This window comes from Manis pentadactyla, chromosome 6, assembly GCF_030020395.1.
Source record: "Manis pentadactyla isolate mManPen7 chromosome 6, mManPen7.hap1, whole genome shotgun sequence".
Taxonomy (NCBI): domain Eukaryota; kingdom Metazoa; phylum Chordata; class Mammalia; order Pholidota; family Manidae; genus Manis; species Manis pentadactyla.
The window spans coordinates 63925982-63950063 of record NC_080024.1 but is presented as its reverse complement, the minus strand read 5'-3'; the positions used below and the strand labels follow the sequence as shown (position 1 = coordinate 63950063).

The following is a 24082-nucleotide window of genomic DNA, read 5'->3' as shown; positions in this document are numbered from 1 at the left end:
AGGAAGTTGAGGCTCAGATATCTTCAGTGCCCTGTCCAGAACTCACAGCTCAGCTACATGAGGTGGCAGGCGACTCATTGGTTTTTTTGTTGTCCGTTGTCTGAATTGTACATTCTTTATTTAAAGTGATTTTTAAGATGAATTGGCCTTTAAAAGCTGTAATTACAGAATTTCTGAATTGGGTACACGTCTGTAGAATCCTTGTTGTACCAAATGCCTGGCTTCAGAGGAAATGTCAGTTCCACATAGAGAGTTCTTATCTTCTAGCTCTACCACTTGGGCTAAAGAGGTTCCGTTATGAATTTCCTTTCTTGTCCACCATTTTCCTGCTGAAAAGAGTTTAACCTGTTCTGGGCTTTTGCCTTGGCTACACATCAGGCTTTTATTTTACTTCTCATTGAGAAAGCAAAACTTGCTGTGAACTCTTCATAAGAGTTTCATTTATACAATGAAATAATGCTTTATATAAACATTCTGAAAGCCTGGAGTTTTTATCTAATTGACTTGAAGATAAATATAATTCAAACACTTGGATATACACCTTCAATACCTCAGTTGAGAATTTTTTTGGGCAAGAAATCAGCAAGGTTAGTCTGATCAAGTTCAGCTGGCTGGGAGTTTGAGGAACTTGAGGTTGGTTTATTTTGGTACTGTCTCTTCTACTGAGACATCAATAAATAGGATCCAGCTCCCCCCACCTTTTTTTGGATTTAATTAAAGTTTTATTTTTCAGAATATAGTTGGTGGGACCTCTTCATGCATCTTCACCAGCAGCTGGGGCATTTCCACCCTTGGTGTTTCTGGTGTAAATCACTTGAGCTCTGTGGTTTGAAACCAATTTAATAAGGCCTTTACTACGGTGCTCCTGAAGGGCTGCCCTGGCCAGGGAACCGTGAATCTCAGTCTCTGAGAGACAGCAGCTGGAGTTAGCTTATAGTTGGGAACTTCCTTATAGAGCTTGTCTTAAGTCGCTTTGTCAAACAAGGCTGTAATTCTACTCTTTGGCCTTGTCCCCAGATTTGTTCCCTGGATCTTTGTCTCTCTTGGTTGACTTTCTGGGATGTTTCTTCTTGCCATTGTCGGACAGCATAATGAAGCTCAGAGAGCAGGGCCAGCACTGCAGCCTCACTAAAATGTTGGACAAAATGCCAGAATCCTTCTCCCTTTTCCTTCCCTTAGTAGGTTTTGCAGGTAGCTCTCTTCTTTGCTTTTGACACATAATAAAACATCTGTTTTTTTAAAAGAAAAGGTCTGGGAAATTATTTTTGCTCTGGGCTTGGCTTCTGACGGATTGTATGACCCTGGGTTGGGAGTGGTATGGGGCCGGGGGAAAGGAATTCCATGTGGAATACTCCTTGTACCTCCTTTTCCTGAAGAATAAATAAGATATCCTACCTAACAATAAAATTCAGAATGTTAGAATATGGACTTTAATTTTAGATCTTGATTGTGGCTGATAGTCACAGTCATGGAGTGGATTGTTAAACCTCCAGTGAGAAAATTTAATATTAATTAACTAGGACACTTTAGGTTGCAAGGGAGAAAACAAACAAAATCTACTTTTAAGCCACAAGGGAGCATGTATTGATTATACAAGTGGAAAGTCCAAGAGTGGGGGCAATTTTGTCTTCAAATATGGCTGAATCCAGAAATTGAAGTGGTGCCTTCACTCTCCATTTTCAACTCTGTTTACCTCTGCCTAGGTTTCTTCAAGCCTTTATGGTCTTTTTAGCTTGAGGTCCTAGAGTAAGAGAGACAACATTTCTCTTTGTTCACGTGGCAAATCTTAGGGAAGATTGGTCCAGCTTAGGACACTTGCCTATGTCTGTGGCTGGGAGAATGGGGTACTCAGATGGGCCAGCCAGCATTGTGAGCCCATTCCTTTGGCAGAGGGAGGTTTGGGGCACCATCAGAGACAATCTTACCAGGGTCCCATAGAATCAGATGAGGTAGTCCTACTGTTTCAGACAAAGAGGAAATGGATGCTAAACAGGCCAAACCAACACCAAAAGGCCTTTGAATGAAGTGTGAGCGCCTTAGCTATAGATTTGATCAGTGTTCAGACATGTTTATGTCTCTCTCCGTATATAACTTATACATACACTCACATTTAAACTGATTTCACTATAAAGCTTAAGCTTCACTGAACAGAAGCAGCACCATAGCAAGCCTGGGAAAGATGCAGTATTAATATAGGAACGGTATCAGGTTAGAGAGATCTAAGGAAGAAGATAATTTTAAAGCTTCAATTAACACAAAGACATTATATTTATAATAGTTCTCCTTACCCTCTTTCATCATATAATTTACAAAAGTTTTCAAAGTATTTTCTAAATTATGAAAACACAAAAAGATACTTAAAAAGTGGAACTCTCTCTCTCCTACTCCCAGAAATAGAATAGTTTCTTTTATATCATTCCAGAAGCTTTGCATGTATTTGCAACAATATATGTATGTTTCATATAAACACATGAGATGAATTTATATGTGTGCTCTGAAACTTGCTTTCTTCACCTAGTGCCCATCTTGGAAATCTTGGAACTATCTCGGAAATCTTCCTCTGTCAGTACAGATAAAGTTCCTTTATTCTCTTTAACAACTGCACAACTTTCCACAATATGGATGTTTAACTCATCCTCTTAGCAGAGGATTTTAAGGTGCTTTACAATGCATTACTCTTTGAGCTTTCTTGACTGCAGGAAACTGGTGTGGCTGGAGGACCTGTGGCCCATGGTAGATGCAATCAGAGGCAGCAGTGTCATCAGGGATTTCCCAGAGGGAGCAAGATTCTCCCAGGGTGAGTTAGAACCAGAATCTGGTCTTATCTGCTCCACCTATTACCCTCTCTGTGGTTAACCAGGAAGAAAGCCCAGTGTTGAATAGTTTGATATGTGTCTGAGAAAACCGCAAGGATGTAATGACTTTTCTCTAGCTTGTTCACACACACAAGGGGACTGACAATAATTTCACAGGATTGCTGGGTGACTTCTGTTCTCTAGCTCCCGAGTGGGCTCTTTGTTGTCCTTTATCTGTTTGCAAATATCAGCACATATTCCTGAGTCATGGTTGATCACAGGTAATTAATTTACATCTGGTTTGGGAATGTTCATATCATATATAATTTCCCCCAGTGTCTATCCATTTCTTGCCACCAAATTACCAACACTGTCTGTCCTAAAAGGCAGGTAGGGTTGGGGAGATGTGACCTGGATAGGTCAAGAGGATATCTTGAAGGCAAATGAGTAAGGAAGCCACCTTCAACTCAACTGTCTAACTAAGAAAAAGCCTCTGGTCCTCCTCTTTTCCAAACTCTGCCCCCTGATATTCCTTCCCATGCCCCTTCCTGCTTCACTCATGTCAGCTTCTGTGGAAAAGGAAAGGCTTCCTTAAAAAAAAAAAAAAAAAGAACTGCCCTCACCGCTGGATTCTCCTGGTGTATGAATGGGTACAGAGTTGCAATGCCCTAGGAACTACAACTGAAGACTAGAAGGTGTCTCATCCTCTCGTTTTCCCTTGGACTTCTCTCTCTGCCATTCATTGCCATCGCATAAGTCTTTGCCTACTGAAGTTCTTATCCTCTAGATGCAACTCTGAGGCTACCCTGAAGGGGTCTCTGGTTGTCCCAGTGAGAGGAGGTCCCTCACTCTGCTGCACGTACCAACTGCCCATTGTCTTCCCCACTGGACCCCTGGATAGTCCTGAAGCCTTTGTCTTGGAGGTGCAAGGGTAGGCAAGCTTGGTCTCCTCCACATCGGACTCTTCCCCTTCACCCTCAGGGCTCAGAAGGTATTGTATTCTTAGCAATAGCACCATGCCTGCCCCACAGTAGGTACTCAGTGTGCCTATGGAAAATATGAACCTGTCTAGTTCAAGATCTGCTTGGGCTTACTTTTATAATTAAATCATTAGCATCTTTTTGGGGGTCACTGTATTTGTTCCCTGTGTCAGTGTTTGAGTTCTGGGAATGCTTTAACATTAAAAAAAATACATATTTATGTTTTTAAATAGAAACTTTCCTTCATTTTAGTTCCCTAGTATACCTTAAAACTATCAAATCCTAAAGAAAGTAACTGCACAGGAACAGGCTCTGAATTGTTTTATAAATTCTAATGTCAGAGCAAAAAAAAAAAAAAAGAAAAGCATAAAAAGACCCCAGGAAATAGCATCTTGCAATGCAAGGGGTGGGGCACGATCCCCGTCTTGCCACGATGTGTTTTTGGACCCTTAGAAACCCTTCGGAGTTTCTATCCAACATAAGGAAGAACCTGCGATCACAAGCACAACGGCACTCTTCTACCTCCCTACGGTGGCCAGGGTGCAAAGACCTCAGACAGGCTCACGTGGGTGCTGGTTTGGGGGTAAAGGAGTGTGCCCTGAAAAGCACATTTGTTTTGTTTCTTGACACAGACATAAATGGCAGCCTCTGAGGCCTTTGTTAAAGTGTACATTTACTCCTTAGGTTTTCCTGTCTTGAGACATCACCTCCTCCTTCCTGGATCATGGTGATTCTGACTCAAACATGCTACGGAAGCCATCTCTGGCTTTTTATTGTCTTCTCTTAGGTGAGTTTTCAGGGCCCCACAAGGCCAACTCTTGCTCTGATAAGTGATCAGAATGGTAAGCCTAGAAGCTGTAGGAGAAGCCACTTCCCATTTCTAAGTGGAAAGGATCAGGGTTTCTCTTATTTTTGAAGACCACTAGCAAAATGTTGGTAACCTCTACTTGGTGACCAGTTTTTGTTTATGACAGCTCTCTCCTGAGGGAAGTCCTGATTGACTTTACCATTTTCATTTCCCTTAGGAAGCTCATCATGTGGCTTAGGTATTTACCTTTTTATTTATTCTTTTCAGACTTTATAAGTAATTAAAAAATGTTTTCCTGTCTGAATAAAATGCATGTTTATTGAAGAAAATTAGAAAAACACAAAAAACTTAAAGAAAATAAAAGTAGCCTTAGTTTTTCCTGCAAGATTAAAAAAAATATAAAATATTTTGGGGTATTTTCTTGATGCATGTTTATATCTTGATTTTTTCTTCCCAACTTAGGTTGACATTGAGAGCATTTTCCTACATCAATGACTATTAACACTTCAAATGCTGCACAAATATTCAATATATGAGAAGTTGTATGTCTTATTTTAAACTCTGCTCTTTTGATAGAAATTTAGACAGTTTTCATGCTGGCAACTAAATCTTTTGTCTGCATTTTCTATTTCCTTAAGGTAGAGTCTGAAAATGGAATCACTAGTTGAGAGGGTACTGCCTTTTTTATTGTGGTAAATATATACAATGTAAAATTTACCATTTTAACCATCTTTAAATGTACTGTGTAATGGCATTAAGTACATTCACATTACTGTACAACCATCATCATCCATCTCCAGAACTTTTCCATCTTCCCAAACTGAAATTTTATACCCATTAAACACTAACTTCCCATTCCCATCTCCTTTCAGCCCCTGGCAATCATCACTGCACTTTTGTCTTTATGAATTTGACTACCTTGTATAAGTGGAATCATAAGATATTTGTCTTTTTCTGTCTGGCTTATTTCAATTAGCACAATGTCTTCAAGATTCCTCCAAGTGGTAGAATTTTATTCTTTCTAAGGCTGAAAAATATTCTATTGTATATATACACCACCAGTAGACAACTGGGTTGTTCCCCTTTTGGCTAATGTGAATAGTACTCCTATGAACATTGGTGTACAAGTATCTGAGTCCCTTTTTTTCAATTCTTTTGGGTGTATATCCAGGTAGGATTACTGGATCAAATAATAAATCTATGTTTAATTTTTTGAGGAACCACCATATGATTTTCCATAGTGGCTCAATCATTTTACATTTCCACTAATAATGTATGGGGGTTCCAAGTTCTCAACATCCTTGTCAATATTTGTTATATTTTACTTTAAAAAAAATCTTAATCCTTTGATGTACAAGAGTTTTTAATTTAGATGTAGATTAGTCTATCTATTTTTTTCTTTTGCTGTCTGTGTTTTTTGTGATGTATCCAAGAAATCACTGCCAAATATAATACCATGAAGCTTTCCTCCTATGTTTTCTTCTAAGAGTTTTAGAGTTTTAGCTCTTATGTTTAGATCATTGATTTTGAGTTAATTCTGAGTTAGTCTTTATTTTCCATTTCAATTATTGAATTTTTCAACTCTAGTGTTTCTATTTGTTTTTTTTAAAAATATAATTTCTATCTCTTAATTGATATTCTCTATTTAGTAAGATATCATTCTCATACTTTATTTCAGTTCTTTAGACATGGATTGCTTTAGTTCTTTGAATATATAAGGTGCTATAAGGTGAGGGCCCAACTTAATTTTTTTGCTTGTAGCTATCCAGTTTTCTTAGCACCATTTGTTGAAAAGACTGTCATTTCTCTCATTGAATAGTCTTGGCACCCTTGTTGAAAATCATTTGACCATGTATGCAAAGGTTTATTTCTAGGCTTTCTATTCTATTTCATTGGGCTTTATGTCTGTCTGTATGCCCAAACCACACTATTTTGATTACTGTAGCTTTGTTATCTGTTTTGAAATCAGGAAGTGTGGAATCCTTTAACTTTACTCTTCTTTTCCAAGATTATTTTGGCTATTCACAATACCTTGAGATTCCATATGACTTTTTTTTTTTTTTTTAATTATTTTTTATTGAAGGGTAGTTGATGCACAGTATTACATTACATTAGTTTCAAGTGTACAACACAGTGGTAGAACATTTATATACATAATTCTAGGTTCCAGCTATCACCCTACCAAGCTGTTACAATATCTTGACTATATTCCTTATGCTATACATTACATCCCGGCTACTTATTTATTTTACCATTGGAAGTCTGTCCTTTTTTTTTTTTTTTTTTTTTTTTGTGAGGGCATCTCTCATATTTATTGATCAAATGGTTGTTAACGACAATAAAATTCTGTATAGGGGAGTCAATGCTCAATGCACAATCATTAATCCACTCCAAGCCTAATTTTCGTCAGTCTCCAATCTTCTGAGGCATAACAAACAAGTTCTTACATGGAGAACAAATTCTTACATAGTGAATAAGTTACATAGTGAACAGTACAAGGGCAGTCATCACAGAAACTTTCGGTTTTGCTCATGCATTATGAACTATAAACAGTTCAAATATGAATACTCATTTGGTTTTTATACTTGATTTATATGTGGATACCACATTTCTCTCTTTATTATTATTATTTTTAATAAAATACTGAAGTGGTAGGTAGATACAAGATAAAGGTAGAAAACATAGTTTAGTGTTGTAAGAGAGCAAATGTAGATGATCAGGTGTGTGCCTGTAGACTATGTGTTAATCCAAGCTAGACCAGGGCAATAAAACATCCACGTATGCAGAAGATTTCTCTCAGAACGGGGGGGGTGTGTGAGGTTCTAAGCCTCACCTCTGTTGATCCCCAATTTCTCACCTGATGGCCCCCCTGCGACTGTGCCTGTCTTAGGTTGTTCCTCCCTTGAGGAATCTTACCCGTCTCTGGCTAACCAGTCATCTTCCGGGGCCATACAGGGAAATGTGAAGTTGGTAAGTGAGAGGGAAGCCTTATTGTTTGAAAAGGTTAGCTTTTTACTTCTTTGCATATTTATGCCCTGTGGCTTCTATGCCCAGCATTTGTCTTGAGGTATCTTTACCACTTGGAAGAATTATGATACTCGGTAAATTTGATATGAGGCACGAATTCTATTTAAGGGTTGTAATTAGGAAGGAAGAAGAAAAGCTATAGAAGTAGCAGGCGGAAGAAAGCATGGGAAGATTGATTATTTCTTTGACATATCTTCTTTTTTTTTAATTTTTTTTATTTTTTATTGAAGGGTAGTTGATGCACAGTATTACATTACATTAGTTTCAAGTGTACAACACAGTGATAGAACATTTATATACATAATTCTAGGTTCCAGCTATCACCCTACCAAGCTGTTACAATATCTTGACTATATTCCTTATGCTATACATTACATCCCGGTTACTTATTTATTTTACCATTGGAAGTCTGTCCTTTTTTTTTTTTTTTTTTTGTGAGGGCATCTCTCATATTTATTGATCAAATGGTTGTTAACGACAATAAAATTCTGTATAGGGGAGTCAATGCTCAATGCACAATCATTATTCCACCCCAAGCCTAATTTTTGTCAGTCTCCAATCTTCTGAGGCATAACAAACAAGTTTTTACATGTAGAACAAATTCTTACATAATGAATAAGTTACATAGTGAACAGTACAAGGGCAGTCATCACAGAAACTTTCGGTTTTGCTCATGCATTATGAACTATAAACAGTCAGTTCAAATATGAATACTCATTTGGTTTTTATACTTGATTTATATGTGGATACCACATTTCTCTCTTTATTATTATTATTTTTAATAAAATGCTGAAGTGGTAGGTAGATACAAGATAAAGGTAGAAAACATAGTTTAGTGTTGTAAGAGAGCAAATGTAGATGATCAGGTGTGTGCCTGTAGACTATGTGTTAATCCAAGCTAGACCAGGGCAATAAAACATCCACGGATGCAGAAGATTTCTCTCAGAATAGGGGGGGTGAGGTTCTAAGCCTCACCTCTGTTGATCCCCAATTTCTCACCTGATGGCCCCCCTGCGACTGTGCCTGTCTTAGGTTGTTCCTCCCTTGAGGAATCTTACCCGTCTCTGGCTAACCAGTCATCTTCCGGGGCCATACAGGGAAATGTGAAGTTGGTAAGTGAGAGAGAAGCCTTATTGTTTGAAAAGGTTAGCTTTTTACTTCTTTGCATATTTATGCCCTGTGGCTTCTATGCCCAGCATTTGTCTAGAGGTATCTTTACCACTTGGAGGAGTTATGATACTCGGTAAATTTGATATGAGGCACGAATTCTATTTAAGGATTGTAATTAGGATGACATATCTTCTTGTAGAGTAACTTCAGCATATATAGGTTTTAAGCTACTACTTAAATTGCGCACACACATTAACATAATAGGAGTATAGTTACATAACCAAAGCATATCTGTAATTACCAGCCATCTGCAGTGAAACCAAGAAAACCAGTTAGGCACCTTAGGCATTTGTGAAAACTTATCTATGATATGGTGGATATTGTCCAACTGAACTTGAACAGTCTGAGAGAAATCAGACAAATTAAAACAACCCATTCCTGGGGACTGTTCACATGCCATATGTTCTTTTAACAGTAAATAGTCTGTAGTTGTAAGACTTTGGAGCGCTACAATTTGCACTTCTCCAAATTCTTGGTTGAGTTCCAACAGTATAGATCCAGTCAAATTTGTTGTTTTACTGTATGCACAGGCCAGCTTAGATATCTCCTTCCTCATTCCCATGGCAAGTCCAGGAACTGGTGGGATGAGTGCATCTACAGCTGTAGCAGTGCGTGGATCTTTGTCCATATGACTTTTAAGATTGGGTTTCTTTTTTCCTCCAATTTTGAAGGATAGTTTTCCTGGATATGGAATTTTTGGACTGTGGCCTTTTTCTTTCAGTACTTTATATATGTTATCCCATTGCCTCCTGGCCTTCACAGCTTTTGATGTGTAATCAGTTATATATTATCAATGACCCCTTGTATGTGATAAGTTGCTTCTCTCTTGCTGCTTTCAAGATTCTCTCTGTGTTTGTCTTTGGAAAGCTTGATTATGATATGTTCAGGAGCAGATCTCTTGGAGTTTATTTTACTTGAATTTCATAGAGAATCTTAGATGTGTAAGTTAATGCTTTTCTTCAAATTTGGGAACTCTTAGTCATTATTCCTTCAAATATTCTACCTGTTTCTCTCTCTTCTCTTCCTCTGGAAGTCCCAATATGTGTATATTGGTATTTTTGAGGTCTTGAGGTTCTGTTTATTTTTCTTCATTACTTTTTCTTGCTATTCCTCAAAATGTGTAATTTTAGTTGACCTGTCTTCAAGATTGATTCTTTCTTCTGCCTGCCCATATCTGATATTGAGTCCCTCTAGTGAAATTTTCATTTTAGTTATTGAATTTTTCAACTCTAGGATTTCTATTTTGTTCTTTTTAAAATATAATTTCTATCTCTTTATTGATATCCTCTATTTAGTAAGACATCATTTTCATACTTTACTTTACTTTTGTTCTTTAGACATGGCTTGCTGTAGTTCTTTGACTATATTGAAAACAGCAGAATTAAAGTATTTATTTAGTGGTAAGTCTCAAATTCCTCAGGGACAGTTTCTACTGACTGCTTTTTTGTTGTTTATCTGCCATACTTTCTTGCATCTTTGCGTATCTGATAATTTTTCTGTTGTTGAGAGCAGACATTTTAAATAATAAAATGTGATAACTTTGGAAATCAGATTTTTCCTCTTTCCTTGAGCTTGTTGGAGCTGTTTGCTTAGTGACTTTTCTGAACTAGTTCAATGAAGTCTGTATTCTTTGTGGTGTGTGGCTACTGAAGTCTCTTCTCTGTTAGCTTAGTGCTCAATGAATTAGCAGACAGAGATTTCCTTAAATGGTTTGAACCAGTAAGTCTCTAAACCTTTGTTTTGTATGTGTGGGTTTTGTATGTGTGCTGGCATATGCCTTAAATGCTCAGGTGAGTATTTCACATTCCTGCATCAACCCTCACTTCTTGCTTGTGCAGAGTCTCAAGGTCAGCCAGAGGTAAGAACTTACAGTTTTCTTAGTTCTTTCCTGGTCATGTGCACAGCTTTATGCACACGTGTGACTTTCTAGATTCCCAGGAATATGTTGAAGATCTCCAAAGTTCCCTATGAACATCTAATTCTCCAGCTTTTCCTTTTAATTTTTTGGGGCCACTTGTTGATCTGTTGCTTGTCCCAGTCGTTAATCACTGCTTCAGATAGCTGTGATGTTAAAAAATTGCTACTGGTTATTTTTGACAAATGTAGGCTGGGGAAAAAAGGTTATCTGCACTAGGTGACATCTGGGACTGGCCAAATAAAGACAAGACTTCTGAGTTTTTCCAGGAAACTGTTAGGTAGGTCAAATAATGCCAGTCATCTGTGAGTTGGGCTTTGAAGGAGCTCCATCCTTGTTTTGTGTCCTTTAGAGGCTACTATTGTGGGGCTGATGGTTTTCAAGGTTACATTGGGCTAGGGTTACCTTGGGATGGGACTAGGGTAGGTTAAAATGAAATAAAAGCTTGCTGTTTTTACCAAGATTCAGCTGTTTTCTTACATAAATACTCCCCAGATTTTTGCAAGCCTTTAGTTAATTTCCAGGATTCTGAAAAGTTGATTTTGACAATTTTTGCCTGTGTTGTTGTTGTTTTTATGGAGGAGTTTTCAGAGGTTCTTACTTCGCCATTTCTGCTGGTGTCACCTCTTCCATTGCTTCTTAAGTCTGGTTTTGTCAACAGGAAGTGAGATGTTAATTTGTGTTTTGTTAATTTTAGGCACTCTGTTTTTAGGTATTGTGAAATTTCATCATAATATATCCACGTTGATCCTTTCATTCCAAGGATATGTGTACTTCCTCAGCTCTGAGAAATTTTCTTCTTTTGTTTCTTTGATGGGCTCCTTTCTTAGATTCTCTCTTCTGGATATGCCCTCATGTCTCTATCACAGTTTTTATTTCATTATCCTGTTACTCTTTCTGGGAGAATTTCTCTACCTAATCTATCAGCTTTCTAAGTCTTCTCCTGTGTCCATTCTGCTATTCAGCCCATTTACTGGCATTTTAAATACTTGATTTTTTACAGGGTTCTTCTCTTAGTTGTAATTGGTGTCTCTCTGTCACAGTAAGGGTTTTCTTCAAATGTCTGAAAGTTTGTGATTGTGTTTTCATTCTGATTTGAAAGGCTCAGATTGTGTGACTGAGGGTGTGTTATCCCCTGGTGGTGGGGAAGAAGTGAGATGTGGGGTGGGTCAGGTTGGGTCAGGAGAGTCTTCTCACCAGGTGCTTCCACTCCTTCTGGGTGAGGCCATCTACCAGAATTGGTAGATGCTTTGATTCTCTGGTCAAAATTCTGGCCGAAAATATGCCTCTGGAGCTTGCCGCTCCTATAGCTTGTGTGTGTGTGTGTGTGTGTGTGTGTGTGTGTGTGTGTGTGTGTGTGTGTGTGTGTACCACCCACCTGGCTTCTTCTACAGTGATGGCCCAACCAGTTCTGATGGTGGCCCAGGACCTCCCTATCCACACAGACTCCCAACATTTTCTCCCTCTAATTTAGGACCTCTTGGAGTCATCTCTCTACTATGTGTTTGGGGTTCATTCATCTGATTCCACCTGTCTTGTGTCTGTCTTTCAGGGATCACTCATTATTTCTCGCCATAGAGGCTGCTTTCTTTGTTTACTGTCATTGTTTCTGATTTATTTATTAAATTATTTTCTGTCATTTCTAATGATTTGGAATGGGAAGGGTAGGCTGGAGCATGTAGCCTTTTTAATCCAGTCTACTCAGGTGATTTTTTTTCAGTGATTCAAAGTTTTCCTATGGACTAAGAATTCAGAATTGATAATCAGAGGAGGAAATAGCTTGATATATACCTCCCAATATCTCAATAGATGTTGGGAATTTAAAACCTAAATATAGAGGAAGTATGGTTTTGATCATCTACTTGACTATAATCCAAACTTTCTTTTTCTATAGTTAAGGCTGCTTTCCCTCAGAAACTGCTGTCCTGACTCCTGCCAACCTTGTTGTTGGAGAATTCAGTGGCCTAACCTGAGACAGCATCTCCTTGGCTGGGGGCATTGTTTCAAGGCTCTGCAACTTTAGGGAGTGGTCTGGGTGGAATGACTTTCCAGGTGGACCCTTTAACATTTCCCACATACTGGTGATGTTGATAGGTGGTGCTGTCTGTGGCGCACTGTTCTGGCCAATGAAGGCAGAAGAATTGCTTGTGTTGTGAAAGAGTTGACTCACCCAGCAGCCTCTGGCTGTGGTTTACAAACATGGGTTTATGGACCTCTGGGGCTGGCATTCCTGTGAATTCTTTCAAGTTCATTCGTGTTCCTTGGGCTCACCTCTTTACAAGTGCTTTCTTGTCCTGCATGCCTAGAATGACAGAAGGACATGGTAACTTGTTACTTTTTTCTAGATTTTCCTGCACTACTGTGTTATCACATCCATGTCTGTGCAACATAATACTAAAGATACTTTGCACTTCTCTAGAGCCTTTACCCTGAGGAACTTTTGAAAGTCTGAAGACAATAGTTTTGTGATCCTCATAATTTTTCAGTCTGAGGTAAATGTTCCTTTGTTAATTTTTTTTTTCTTTTTTTTTAAATAATTATTTTTTATTGAAGGGTAGTTGACACACAGTATTACATTACATGAGTTTCAAGTGTACAACACAGTGGTAGAACATTTATATACATAATTCTAGGTTCCAGCTATCACCCTACCAGGCTGCTACAATATCTTGACTATATTCCTTATGCTATACATTACATCCCGGTTACTAATTTATTTTACCATTGGAAGTCTGTCCTTCTTTTTTTTTTTTTTTTTTTTTTTTGTGAGGGCATCTCTCATATTTATTGATCAAATGGTTGTTAACGACAATAAAATTCTGTATAGGGGAGTCAATGCTCAATGCACAATCATTATTCCACCCCAAGCCTAATTTTTGTCAGTCTCCAATCTTCTGAGGCATAACAAACAAGTTTTTACATGTAGAACAAATTCTTACATAATGAATAAGTTACATAGTGAACAGTACAAGGGCAGTCATCACAGAAACTTTCGGTTTTGCTCATGCATTATGAACTATAAACAGTCAGTTCAAATATGAATACTCATTTGGTTTTTATACTTGATTTATATGTGGATACCACATTTCTCTCTTTATTATTATTATTTTTAATAAAATGCTGAAGTGGTAGGTAGATACAAGATAAAGGTAGAAAACATAGTTTAGTGTTGTAAGAGAGCACATGTAGATGATCAGGTGTGTGCCTGTAGACTATGTGTTAATCCAAGCTAGACCAGGGCAATAAAATATCCACGTATGCAGAAGATTTCTCTCAGAACAGGGGGGGTGAGGTTCTAAGCCTCACCTCTGTTGATCCCCAATTTCTCACCTGATGGCCCCCCTGCGACTGTGCCTGTCTTAGGTTGTTCCTCCCTTGAGGAATCTTACCCGTCTCTGGCTAACCAGTCATCTTCCGGGGCCATACAGGGAAATGTGAAGTTGGTAAGTGAGAGAGAAGCCTTATTGTTTGAAAAAGTTATCTTTTTACTTCTTTGCATATTTATGCCCTGTGGCTTCTATGCCCAGCATTTGTCTAGAGGTATCTTTACCACTTGGAGGAGTTATGATACTCGGTAAATTTGATATGAGGCACGAATTCTATTTAAGGGTTGTAATTAGGAAGGAAGAAGAAAAGCTATAGAAGTAGCAGGCGGAAGAAAACATGGGAAGATTGATTATTTCTTTGACAAATCTTCTTGTAGAGTAACTTCAGCATATATAGGTTTTAAGCTACTACTTAAATTGCGCACACACATTAACATAATAGGAGTATAGTTACATAACCAAAGCATATCTGTAATTACCAGCCATCTGCAGTGAAACCAAGAAAACCAGTTAGGCACCTTAGGCATTTGTGAAAACTTATCTATGATATGGTGGATATTGTCCAACTGAACTTGAACAGTCTGAGAGAAATCAGACAAATTAAAACAACCCATTCCTGGGGACTGTTCACATCCCTTATGTTCTTTTAACAGTAAATAGTCTGTAGTTGTAAGAGTTTGGAGCGCTACAATTTGCACTTCTCCAAATTCTTGGTTGAGTTCCAACAGTATAGATCCAGTCAAATTTGTTGTTTTACTGTATGCACAGGCCAGCTTAGATATCTCCTTCATTCCCATGGCAAGTCCAGGAGCTGGTGGGATGAGTGCATCTACAGCTGTAGCAGTGCGTGGATCTTTGTTGGGGTTTTTTGATGATCATCTTCTGGCATGAGTCTTCCAGAGAGTGCAGATGTTGGAAGTTCTTTTTCATATCGTATCTTAGTTCATTTTCGGGGTAGCCCAATTAGGCTTTGATCCTCTGTATAAACACAAACAGACCCTTTGCCTAAACTTTTATATGCCCTTTATACCCTTGTGTAGAACTCGTTGGAGGTTACCACACAGGAACTGCCCTTTTTTTTTGCTATCACTAATCTACACTTACATGACGAATATTATGTTTACTAGGCTCTCCCCTATACCAGGTCTCCCCTATAAACCCCTTTACAGTCACTGTCCATCAGCATAGCAAAATGTTGTAGAATCACTACTTGCCTTCTCTGTGTTGTACAGCCCTCCCTTTTCTCCTACCCCCCCATGCATGTTAATCTTAATACCCCCCTACTTCTCCCCCCCTTATCCCTCCCTACCCACCCATCCTCCCCAGTCCCTTTCCCTTTGGTACCTGTTAGTCCATTCTTGAGTTCTGTGATTCTGCTGCTGTTTTGTTCCTTCAGTTTTTCCTTTGTTCTTATATTCCACAGATAAGTGAAATCATTTGGTATTTCTCTTTCTCCGCTTGGCTTGTTTCACTGAGCATAATACTCTCCAGCTCCATCCATGTTGCTGCAAATGATTGGATTTGCCCTTTTCTTATAGCTGAGTAGTATTCCATTGTGTATATGTACCACATCTTCTTTATCCATTCATCTATTGATGGACATTTAGGTTGCTTCCAATTCTTGGCTATTGTAAATAGTGCTGCAATAAACATAGGGGTGCATCTGTCTTTCTCAAACTTGATTGCTGCGTTCTTAGGGTAAATTCCTAGGAGTGGAATTCCTGGGTCAAATGGTAAGTCTGTTTTGAGCATTTTGATGTACCTCCATACTGCTTTCCACAATGGTTGAACTAACTTACATTCCCACCAGCAGTGTAGGAGGGTTCCCCTTTCTCCACAGCCTCGCCAACATTTGTTGTTGTTTGTCTTTTGGATGGCAGCCATCCTTACTGGTGTGAGGTGATACCTCATTGTAGTTTTAATTTGCATTTCTCTGATAATTAGCGATGTGGAGCATCTTTTCATGTGTCTGTTGGCCATCTGTATTTCTTTTTTGGAGAACTGTCTCTTCATTTCCTCTGCCCATTTTTTAATTGGGTTATTTGTTTTTTGTTTGTTGAGGCGTGAGAGCTCCTTGTATATTCTGGACGTCAAGCCTTTATCGGATGTGTCATTTTCAAATATATTCTCCCATACTGTAGAGATCCTTCTTGTTCTATTGATGGTGTCTTTTGCGGTACAGAAGCTTTTCAGCTTAATATAGTCCCACTTACTCATTTTTGCTGTTGTTTTCCTTGCCCGGGGAGATATGTTCAAGAAGAGGTCACTCATGTTTATGTCTAAGAGGTTTGTGCCTATGTTTTCTTCCAAGAGTTTAATGGTTTCATGGCTTACATTCAGGTCTTTGATCCATTTTGAGTTTACTTTTGTATATGGGGTTAGACAATGGTCCAGTTTCATTCTCCTACATGTAGCTGTCCAGTTTTGCCAGCACCACCTGTTGAAGAGACTGTCATTTCGCCATTGTATGCCCATGGCTCCTTTATCAAATATTAATTGACCATATATGTCTGGGTTAATATCTGGATTCTCTAGTCTGTTCCATTGGTCTGTGGCTCTGCTCTTGTGCCGGTACCAAATTGTCTTGATTACTATGGCTTTATAGTAGAGCTTGAAGTTGGGGAGTGAGATCCCCCCTACTTTATTCTTCTTTCTCAGGATTGCTTTGGCTATTCGGGGTCTTTGGTGTTTCCATATGAATTTTTGAATTATTTGTTCCAGTTCATTGAAGAATGTTGCTGGTAGTTTCATAGGGATTGCATCAAATCTGTATATTGCTTTGGGCAGGATGGCCATTTTGACGATATTAATTCTTCCTAGCCACGAGCATGGGATGAGTTTCCATCTGTTAGTGTCCCCTTTAATTTCTCTTAAGAGTTACTTGTAGTTTTCAGAGTATAAGTCTTTCACTTCTTTGGTTAGGTTTATTCCTAGGTATTTTATTTTTTTTGATGCAATTGTGAATGGAGTTGTTTTCCTGATTTCTCTTTCTGTTGGTTCATTGTTAGTATATAGGAAAGCCACAGATTTCTGTGTGTTGATTTTGTATCCTGCAACTTTGCTGTATTCCGATATCAGTTCTAGTAGTTTTGGGGTGGAGTCTTTAGGGTTTTTTATGTACAGTATCATGTCATCTGCAAATAGTGACAGTTTAACTTCTTCTTTACCAATCTGGATTCCTTGTATTTCTTTATTTTGTCTGATTGCCGTGGCTAGGACCTCCAGTACTATGTTAAATAACAGTGTGGAGAGTGGGCATCCCTGTCTAGTTCCCGATCTCAGAGGAAATGCTTTCAGCTTCTCGCTGTTCAATATAATGTTGGCTGTGGGTTTATCATAGATGGCCTTTATTATGTTGAGGTACTTGCCCTCTATTCCCATTTTGCTGAGAGTTTTTAACATGAATGGATGTTGAACTTTGTCAAATGCTTTTTCAGCATCTATGGAGATGATCATGTGGTTTTTGTCTTTCTTTTTGTTGATGTGGTGGATGATGTTGATGGACTTTCGAATGTTGTACCATCCTTGCATCCCTGGAATGAATCCCACTTGGTCATAGTGTATGATCCTTTTGATGTATTTTTGAATTCGGTTTGCTAATATTTTGTTGAGTATTTTTGCATCTACGTTCATCAGGGATATTGGTCTGTAGTTTTCTTTTTTGGTGGTGTCTTTGCCTGGTTTTGGTATTAGGGTGATGTTAGCTTCATAGAATGAGTTTGGGAGTATCCCCTCCTCCTCTATTTTTTGGAAAACTTTAAAGAGAATGGGTATTATGTCTTCCCTGTATGTCTGATAAAATTCCGAGGTAAATCCATCTGGCCCGGGGGTTTTGTTCTTTGGTAGTTTTTTGATTACCTCTTCAATTTCATTGCTGGTAATTGGTCTGTTTAGATTTTCTGTTTCTTCCTGGGTCAATCTTGGAAGGTTATATTTTTCTAGGAAGTTGTCCATTTCTCCTAGGTTTCCCAGCTTGTTAGCATATAGGTTTTCATAGTATTCTCCAATAATTCTTTGCATTTCCGTGGGGTCCGTCGTGATTTTTCCTTTCTCGTTTCTGATACTGTTGATTTGTGTTGACTCTCTTTTCTTCTTAATAAGTCTGGCTAGAGGCTTATCTATTTTGTTTATTTTCTCGAAGAACCAGCTCTTGGTTTCATTGATTTTTGCTATTGTTTTATTCTTCTCATTTTTATTTATTTCTTCTCTGATCTTTATTATGTCCCTCCTTCTGCTGACCTTAGGCCTCATCTGTTCTTCTTTTTCCAATTTCGATAATTGTGACATTAGACCATTCATTTGGGATTGCTCTTCCTTTTTTAAATATGCTTGGATTGCTATATACTTTCCTCTTAAGACTGCTTTTGCTGTGTCCCACAGAAGTTGGGGCTTAGTGTTGTTGTTGTCATTTGTTTCCATATATTGCTGGATCTCCATTTTGATTTGGTCATTGATCCGTTGATTATTTAGGAGTGTGTTGTTAAGCCTCCATGTGTTTGTGAGCCTCTTTGCTTTCTTTGTACAGTTTATTTCTAGTTTTATGCCTTTGTGGTCTGAAAAGTTGGTTGGTAGGATTTCAATCTTTTGGAATTTTCTGAGGCTCTTTTTGTTGCCTAGTATGTGGTCTATTCTGGAGAATGTTCCATGTGCACTTGAGAAGAATGTATATCCCGCTGCTTTTGGATGTAGAGTTCTATAGATGTCTATTAGGTCCATCTGCTCTACTGTGTTGTTCAGTGCTTCCGTGTCCTTACTTATTTTCTGCCCAGTGGATCTATCCTTTGGGGTGAGTGGTGTGTTGAAGTCTCCTAGAATGAATGCATTGCAGTCTATATCCCCCTTTAGTTCTGTTAGTATTTGTTTCACATATGCTGGTCCTCCTGTGTTGGGTGCATATATATTTAGAATGGTTATATCCTCTTGTTTGACTGAGCCCTTTATCATTATGTAGTGTCCTTCTTTATCTCTTGTTACTTTCTTTGTTTTGAAGTCTATTTTGTCTGATATTAGTACTGCAACCCCTGCTTTCTTCTCACTGTTGTTTGCTTGAAATATGTTTTTCCATCCCTTGACTTTTAGTCTGTACATGTCTTTGGGTTTGAGGTGAGTTTCTTGTAAGCAGCATATAGATGGGTCTTGCTTTTTTATCCATTCTGTTACTCTGTGTCTTTTGATTGGTGCATTCAACCCATTAACATTTAGGGTGACTATTGAAAGATATGTACTTATTGCCATTGCAGGCTTTAAATTCGTGGTTACCAAAGGTTCAAGGTTAGCCTCTTTAGTATCTTACTGCCTAACTTAGCTCGCTTATTGAGCTGTTATATACCCTGTCTGGAGATTCTTTTCTTCTCTCCCTTCTTGTTCCTCCTCCTCGATTCTTCATATGTTGGGTGTTTTGTGCTGTGCTCCTTCTAGGAGTGCTCCCATCTAGAGCAGTCCATGTAAGATGTCCTGTAGAGGTGGTTTGTGGAAAGCAAATTCCCTCAGCTTTTGTTTGTCTGGGAATTGTTTAATCCCACCGTCATATTTGAATGATAGTCGTGCTGGATACAGTATCCTTGGTTCAAGGCCCTTCTGTTTCATTGTATTAAATATATCATGCCATTCTCTTCTGGCCTGTACGGTTTCTGTTGAGAAATCTGACGTTAGCCTGATGGGTTTCCCTTTATAGGTGACCTTTTTCTCTCTAGCTGCCTTTAACACTCTTTCCTTGTCCTTGATCTTTGCCATTTTAATTATTATGTGTCTTAGTGTTGCCCTTCTTGGATCCTTTCTGTTGGGGGTTCTGTGTATTTCCGTGGTCTGTTTGATTACTTCCTCCCCCAGTGTGGGGAAGTTTTCAGCAATTATTTCTTCTAAGATACTTTCCATCTCTTTGCCTCTCTCTTCTTCTTCTGGGACCCCTATAATACGGATATTGTTCCTTTTAGATTGGTCACACAGTTCTCTTAATATTGTTTCATTCCTGGAGATCCTTTTGTCTCTCTCTATGTCAGCTTCTATGCGTTCCTGTTCTCTGATTTCAATTCCATCAATGGCCTCTTGCATTCTATCCATTCTGCTTATAAACCCTTCCAGAGTTTGTTTCATTTCTGCGATCTCCTTTCTGGCATCTGTGATCTCTTTCCGGACTTCATCCCATTTTTCTTGCGTATTTCTCTGCATCTCTGTCAGCATGTTTATGATTCTTATTTTGAATTCTTTGTCAGGAAGACTGGTTAGGTCTGTCTCCTTCTCTGGTGTTTTCTCTGTGATCTTTGTCTGCCTGTAGCTTTGCCTTTTCATGGTGATAGGAATAGTCTGCAGAGCTGGGACGAGTGACGGCTGGAAGGACTTCCTTTCTTGTTGGTTTGTGGCCCTCCTCTCCTGGGAGAACAGCGACCTCTAGTGGCTTGTGCTGCGCAGCTGCACGCAGATAGGGTTTCTGCTTCCTGCCCGGCTGCTATGGAGTTAATCTCCGCTGTTGCTGTGGGCGTGGCCTGGCTCTGGCAGCTACTCCAAAATGGTTGAGTCGCGTTGGAGCAGGAGCTGCTGGGAGGCTATTTATCTCCGTAAGGGGCCTCCCTGCTCCCTGCAGCCCAGGGGTTAGGGTGCCCAGAGATCCCGGATTCCCTACCTCTGGATTAAGTGACCCGCCCTGCCCCTTTAAGACTTCCAAAAAGCACCCGCCAAAACAAAACAACGACCACAAAAAAAAACAAGAAAAAAAATTTTTTTAATTAAAAAAAAAAAAATTTTTAATTAAAAAAAAAAGGTGGTCGTTCGTTTTTCTTTATTCTCCGGTGCTAGCCTCAGGCCTCTGCTCACCGGTCTTTCTGCCCTGTTTCCCTAGTATTGGGGTCCCTGTCCCTTTAAGACTTCCAAAAAGCGCTCGCCAAAACAAAGCAGCAAAAAAGCAAAAAAAAAAAAATGGTCGCGCGCTTTTCTTATGTCCTCTGTCGCCCAGCCTCCAGTGCCTGCTCACTGTTCTTGCTGCCCTGTTTTCCTAGAATCGAGGGCCCTGCGCTCTGGCCCGGATGGCGGGGGCTGGGTGTTCGGCAGTCCTGGGCTCCGTCTCCCTCCCACTCTGCCTGCTCTTCTCCCGTCGGGAGCTGGGGGGAGGGGCGCTCGGCTCCTGCGGGGCCGGGGCTTGTATCTTACCCCCTTCGCGAGGCGCTGGGTTCTCTCAGGTGCGGATGTGGTCTGGATGTTGTCCTGTGTCCTCTGGTCTTTATTCTAGGAAGGGTTGTCTTTGTTATATTTTCATAGATATATGTTGTTTTGGGAGGAGATTTCCGCTGCTCTACTCACGCCGCCATCTTCCGCCCCTTCCTTTGTTAATTTTTAAGGCAATGAATATAACTGAAGATTGCACAGTGGGCTTTTAATTTTACTGCAGAACAAAATAAATCTGTATCCTAGGCCTGTGTAGCAATATGTATTTTGTACTTATCAGGGAGTAGATATATGTACAGACATCTTTCACTTAACGGTATTTCAGTAAAGTTGACGATGGGCTATTTGTCACAAACTTTATTCTATTTCTCCATGACTTTTGGATATGATCTTAGAGATTTATTTTTCCATAGGGAAAAATTCTAACAGAAAATTTCCAAATTTTGTGAGACAGGATTGAGGAGAAAGTTTAGCTCTCTGATGTCCAGAATGGTAGTTCTTAACCATGCCTACACAATAGAATCACTTGGGAAACTTTTAACAAATACCGGTGCTTGAAATCCATAGGGACTGGAAGCAGCCCAGCGGTGCCTAGGACTGGGATGAGAACAGGGACTGGCACTGGGGAGCTTTTTTGGGGTGAAGGGAAGGTTCTAGGCTGGATTGTAGTGGTGGTTGCACAACTGTGCATATTTAGTGAAAAATCATTACATTTACAGTGGGCAAATTTTGTGGTATGTAAATTATGCCTCAATAATGTTCTTTTAAAAATACTACCTGGTATTACTTCAGACCAATAAAATCAGAATTTCTGGAAGTAGGACTCCATCTATGTCCATACCATCCTTAACAAGCTGTTCTCATCTGGAAGTAGGACCCTAGCATTATTTTTAAAAAGCTCCCCAACTGATATTAACATTTAGTCATGGGGAAGAAGCTACACCTTGTTTCTTTTAGTAGGACAATCCTGCCTCAGGACCAAAAATCTCCCAAACAGTATTACTTAGTAATGAGATTGGGTTTCTTTGCCTATCCCTTAAAGTAATAAAGGCTCATAAGACTTACATATAAAGATGGATGCTGCTGCTGGGCTGCAGTACAGGACTTTGAATTTAGGTGGTAGTGCTATGTTGGAAATATAAGTGAATGACTACATGAGTTATTGCTATTTTGGGGGAAACCCCAATCTTTGTATGTCTGGTGATTCCCTGTATGTCTAGTCAGGGCTGGGGTGAAGGTAACGCTAGTGAGAGACTCAGCTTGGGCACAAAATTTAACAAGGGCACCGAAGAACTCAGGAATCAAGATAAATGCTATTTTAATGCAATTAAAAATATAAAATTTAATGCAAAAAAATCCATGATGAACAGAATATAAAAATTCTAAATAAAGACAGGATCCTGCTAGTCTTTCTGATGAGGCTTGGTTGTCTGTCCCCTCTTGAGAGTCAGGACCACATCCACCTGGTTCCATAAGAAGGAAGGCCTGATGATTGTCCGGGAGACTTACACCTATCCTGGCTGCTGCTTTTGTACCTGCTGGGTACACAGATGTCTTGTCTTTCCTTCTGTTGGTCAAGAAGGAAGCCAAGCACTGGGGACCCATGGATTCCTGAGTGTGCGCTGAGTCCTACCTAGAGTGGTGAGAAATAACTCCCAACTCTCTTTTTTTCCTCCCCTGGGGCACAGGAGAGCGGGAGTGTCCTTCAAGTTTGCCTCTGCTGTTGTCCAAATTTCGTAGGCTGGTGATTCTCTGCTTAATCTCCAAATCTGGCACTAGAAAATGAGTCTTTAATCAGGTAAATTTATGTTTCATCCAGGGGTAGATCCAGGTTTTGTGGAGTCTGAAGCTTATACCACTTTGAGGGGTCTTCCTTAAGAAAAAGAATACAAATTTATAAATACAAAATTAAATTTAGAGCTTTAGAAGAGGTCCCTTGCAAGTGAAGGACACTTATGCTTCATTAGCTTTGATAAAATTGTCTCCAGTCTCAAATTAATATTTCATTTTCCTTATGCCTTTGCAAGATTTCTCTCTGCTATTTTTAGTTCACAATGCCCAAAGACTGTAGGACTATGTTTCAAGTCTCATATTCCAATTTCATACTTTGAAAAGCCTCAGATTATTTTTCCTTTGTGAGGTAGTAAAATGATTTAAAAAATTAATTCTAGTGTCAGACTGGCTAAGTTTGGATTCTGGCTCTGCCAAACTAGTTGTATGACTTGGGAAAGTTAACTGGTCTTTTTGCCACCATTATATCCTCGATTCTTACTTCACCGGGTTTTGCTGGTGCAGGACTAAATGGGGTAATGCATTTGTGGCATTTAGTGTGATGCTGACACATAGAAGGCACTCAATAAATGTTATTTAGTGTATCAGCCAGGATTCTTGATAAGCAACAGAAATTTACTCTACCTTAAATGGAAAATAATTTGTTGGAAAGATGCTGAATGATTCACAGAATTGACAGCAAGTTGGGAAAAGCAGATACTGAAAACAGGTAGACCTAAAGGAAGCCAGACAGCAGAAACAACCTGATCAGGACATCCTGTTCCTGCTGCTGGACCCAAGCGCACTGCTAGATTCTGCCGCCCCTGTGACTCTAATTTATTGGTCCCTCATCTTGGGCTCTCTTTAGATTCAAAATCACTGTGGTCTTGTCTAATTGGCTGAGCACAAGATTAGGGAGGGGAGGGCCTAGCTAGTTTAGCTTCTACAGTAGAAGTTGGGACTCTTACAGTGGAGGATTACATCCAAACAGGAAGAGGATTTGGATGTTGGGGAACGGAAAACTCTCAAACTAACATTATTCTTTCTTTTGTGGTTATTTTTCTTAAACTTTAAAAAAATATGTTTGTTTAGGATTACAGTTGGTAATACATTATCATACTGGTTTCAGGTAT

General features: G+C 39.2%; 1 pseudogene; it reads right to left on the bottom strand.

Annotated features, from left to right (window-relative positions):
• Positions 1-744: 744 nt before the first annotated feature.
• On the bottom strand, positions 745-1090 carry LOC118909042 (40S ribosomal protein S25-like; annotated as a pseudogene).
• Positions 1091-24082: the final 22992 nt, after the last annotated feature.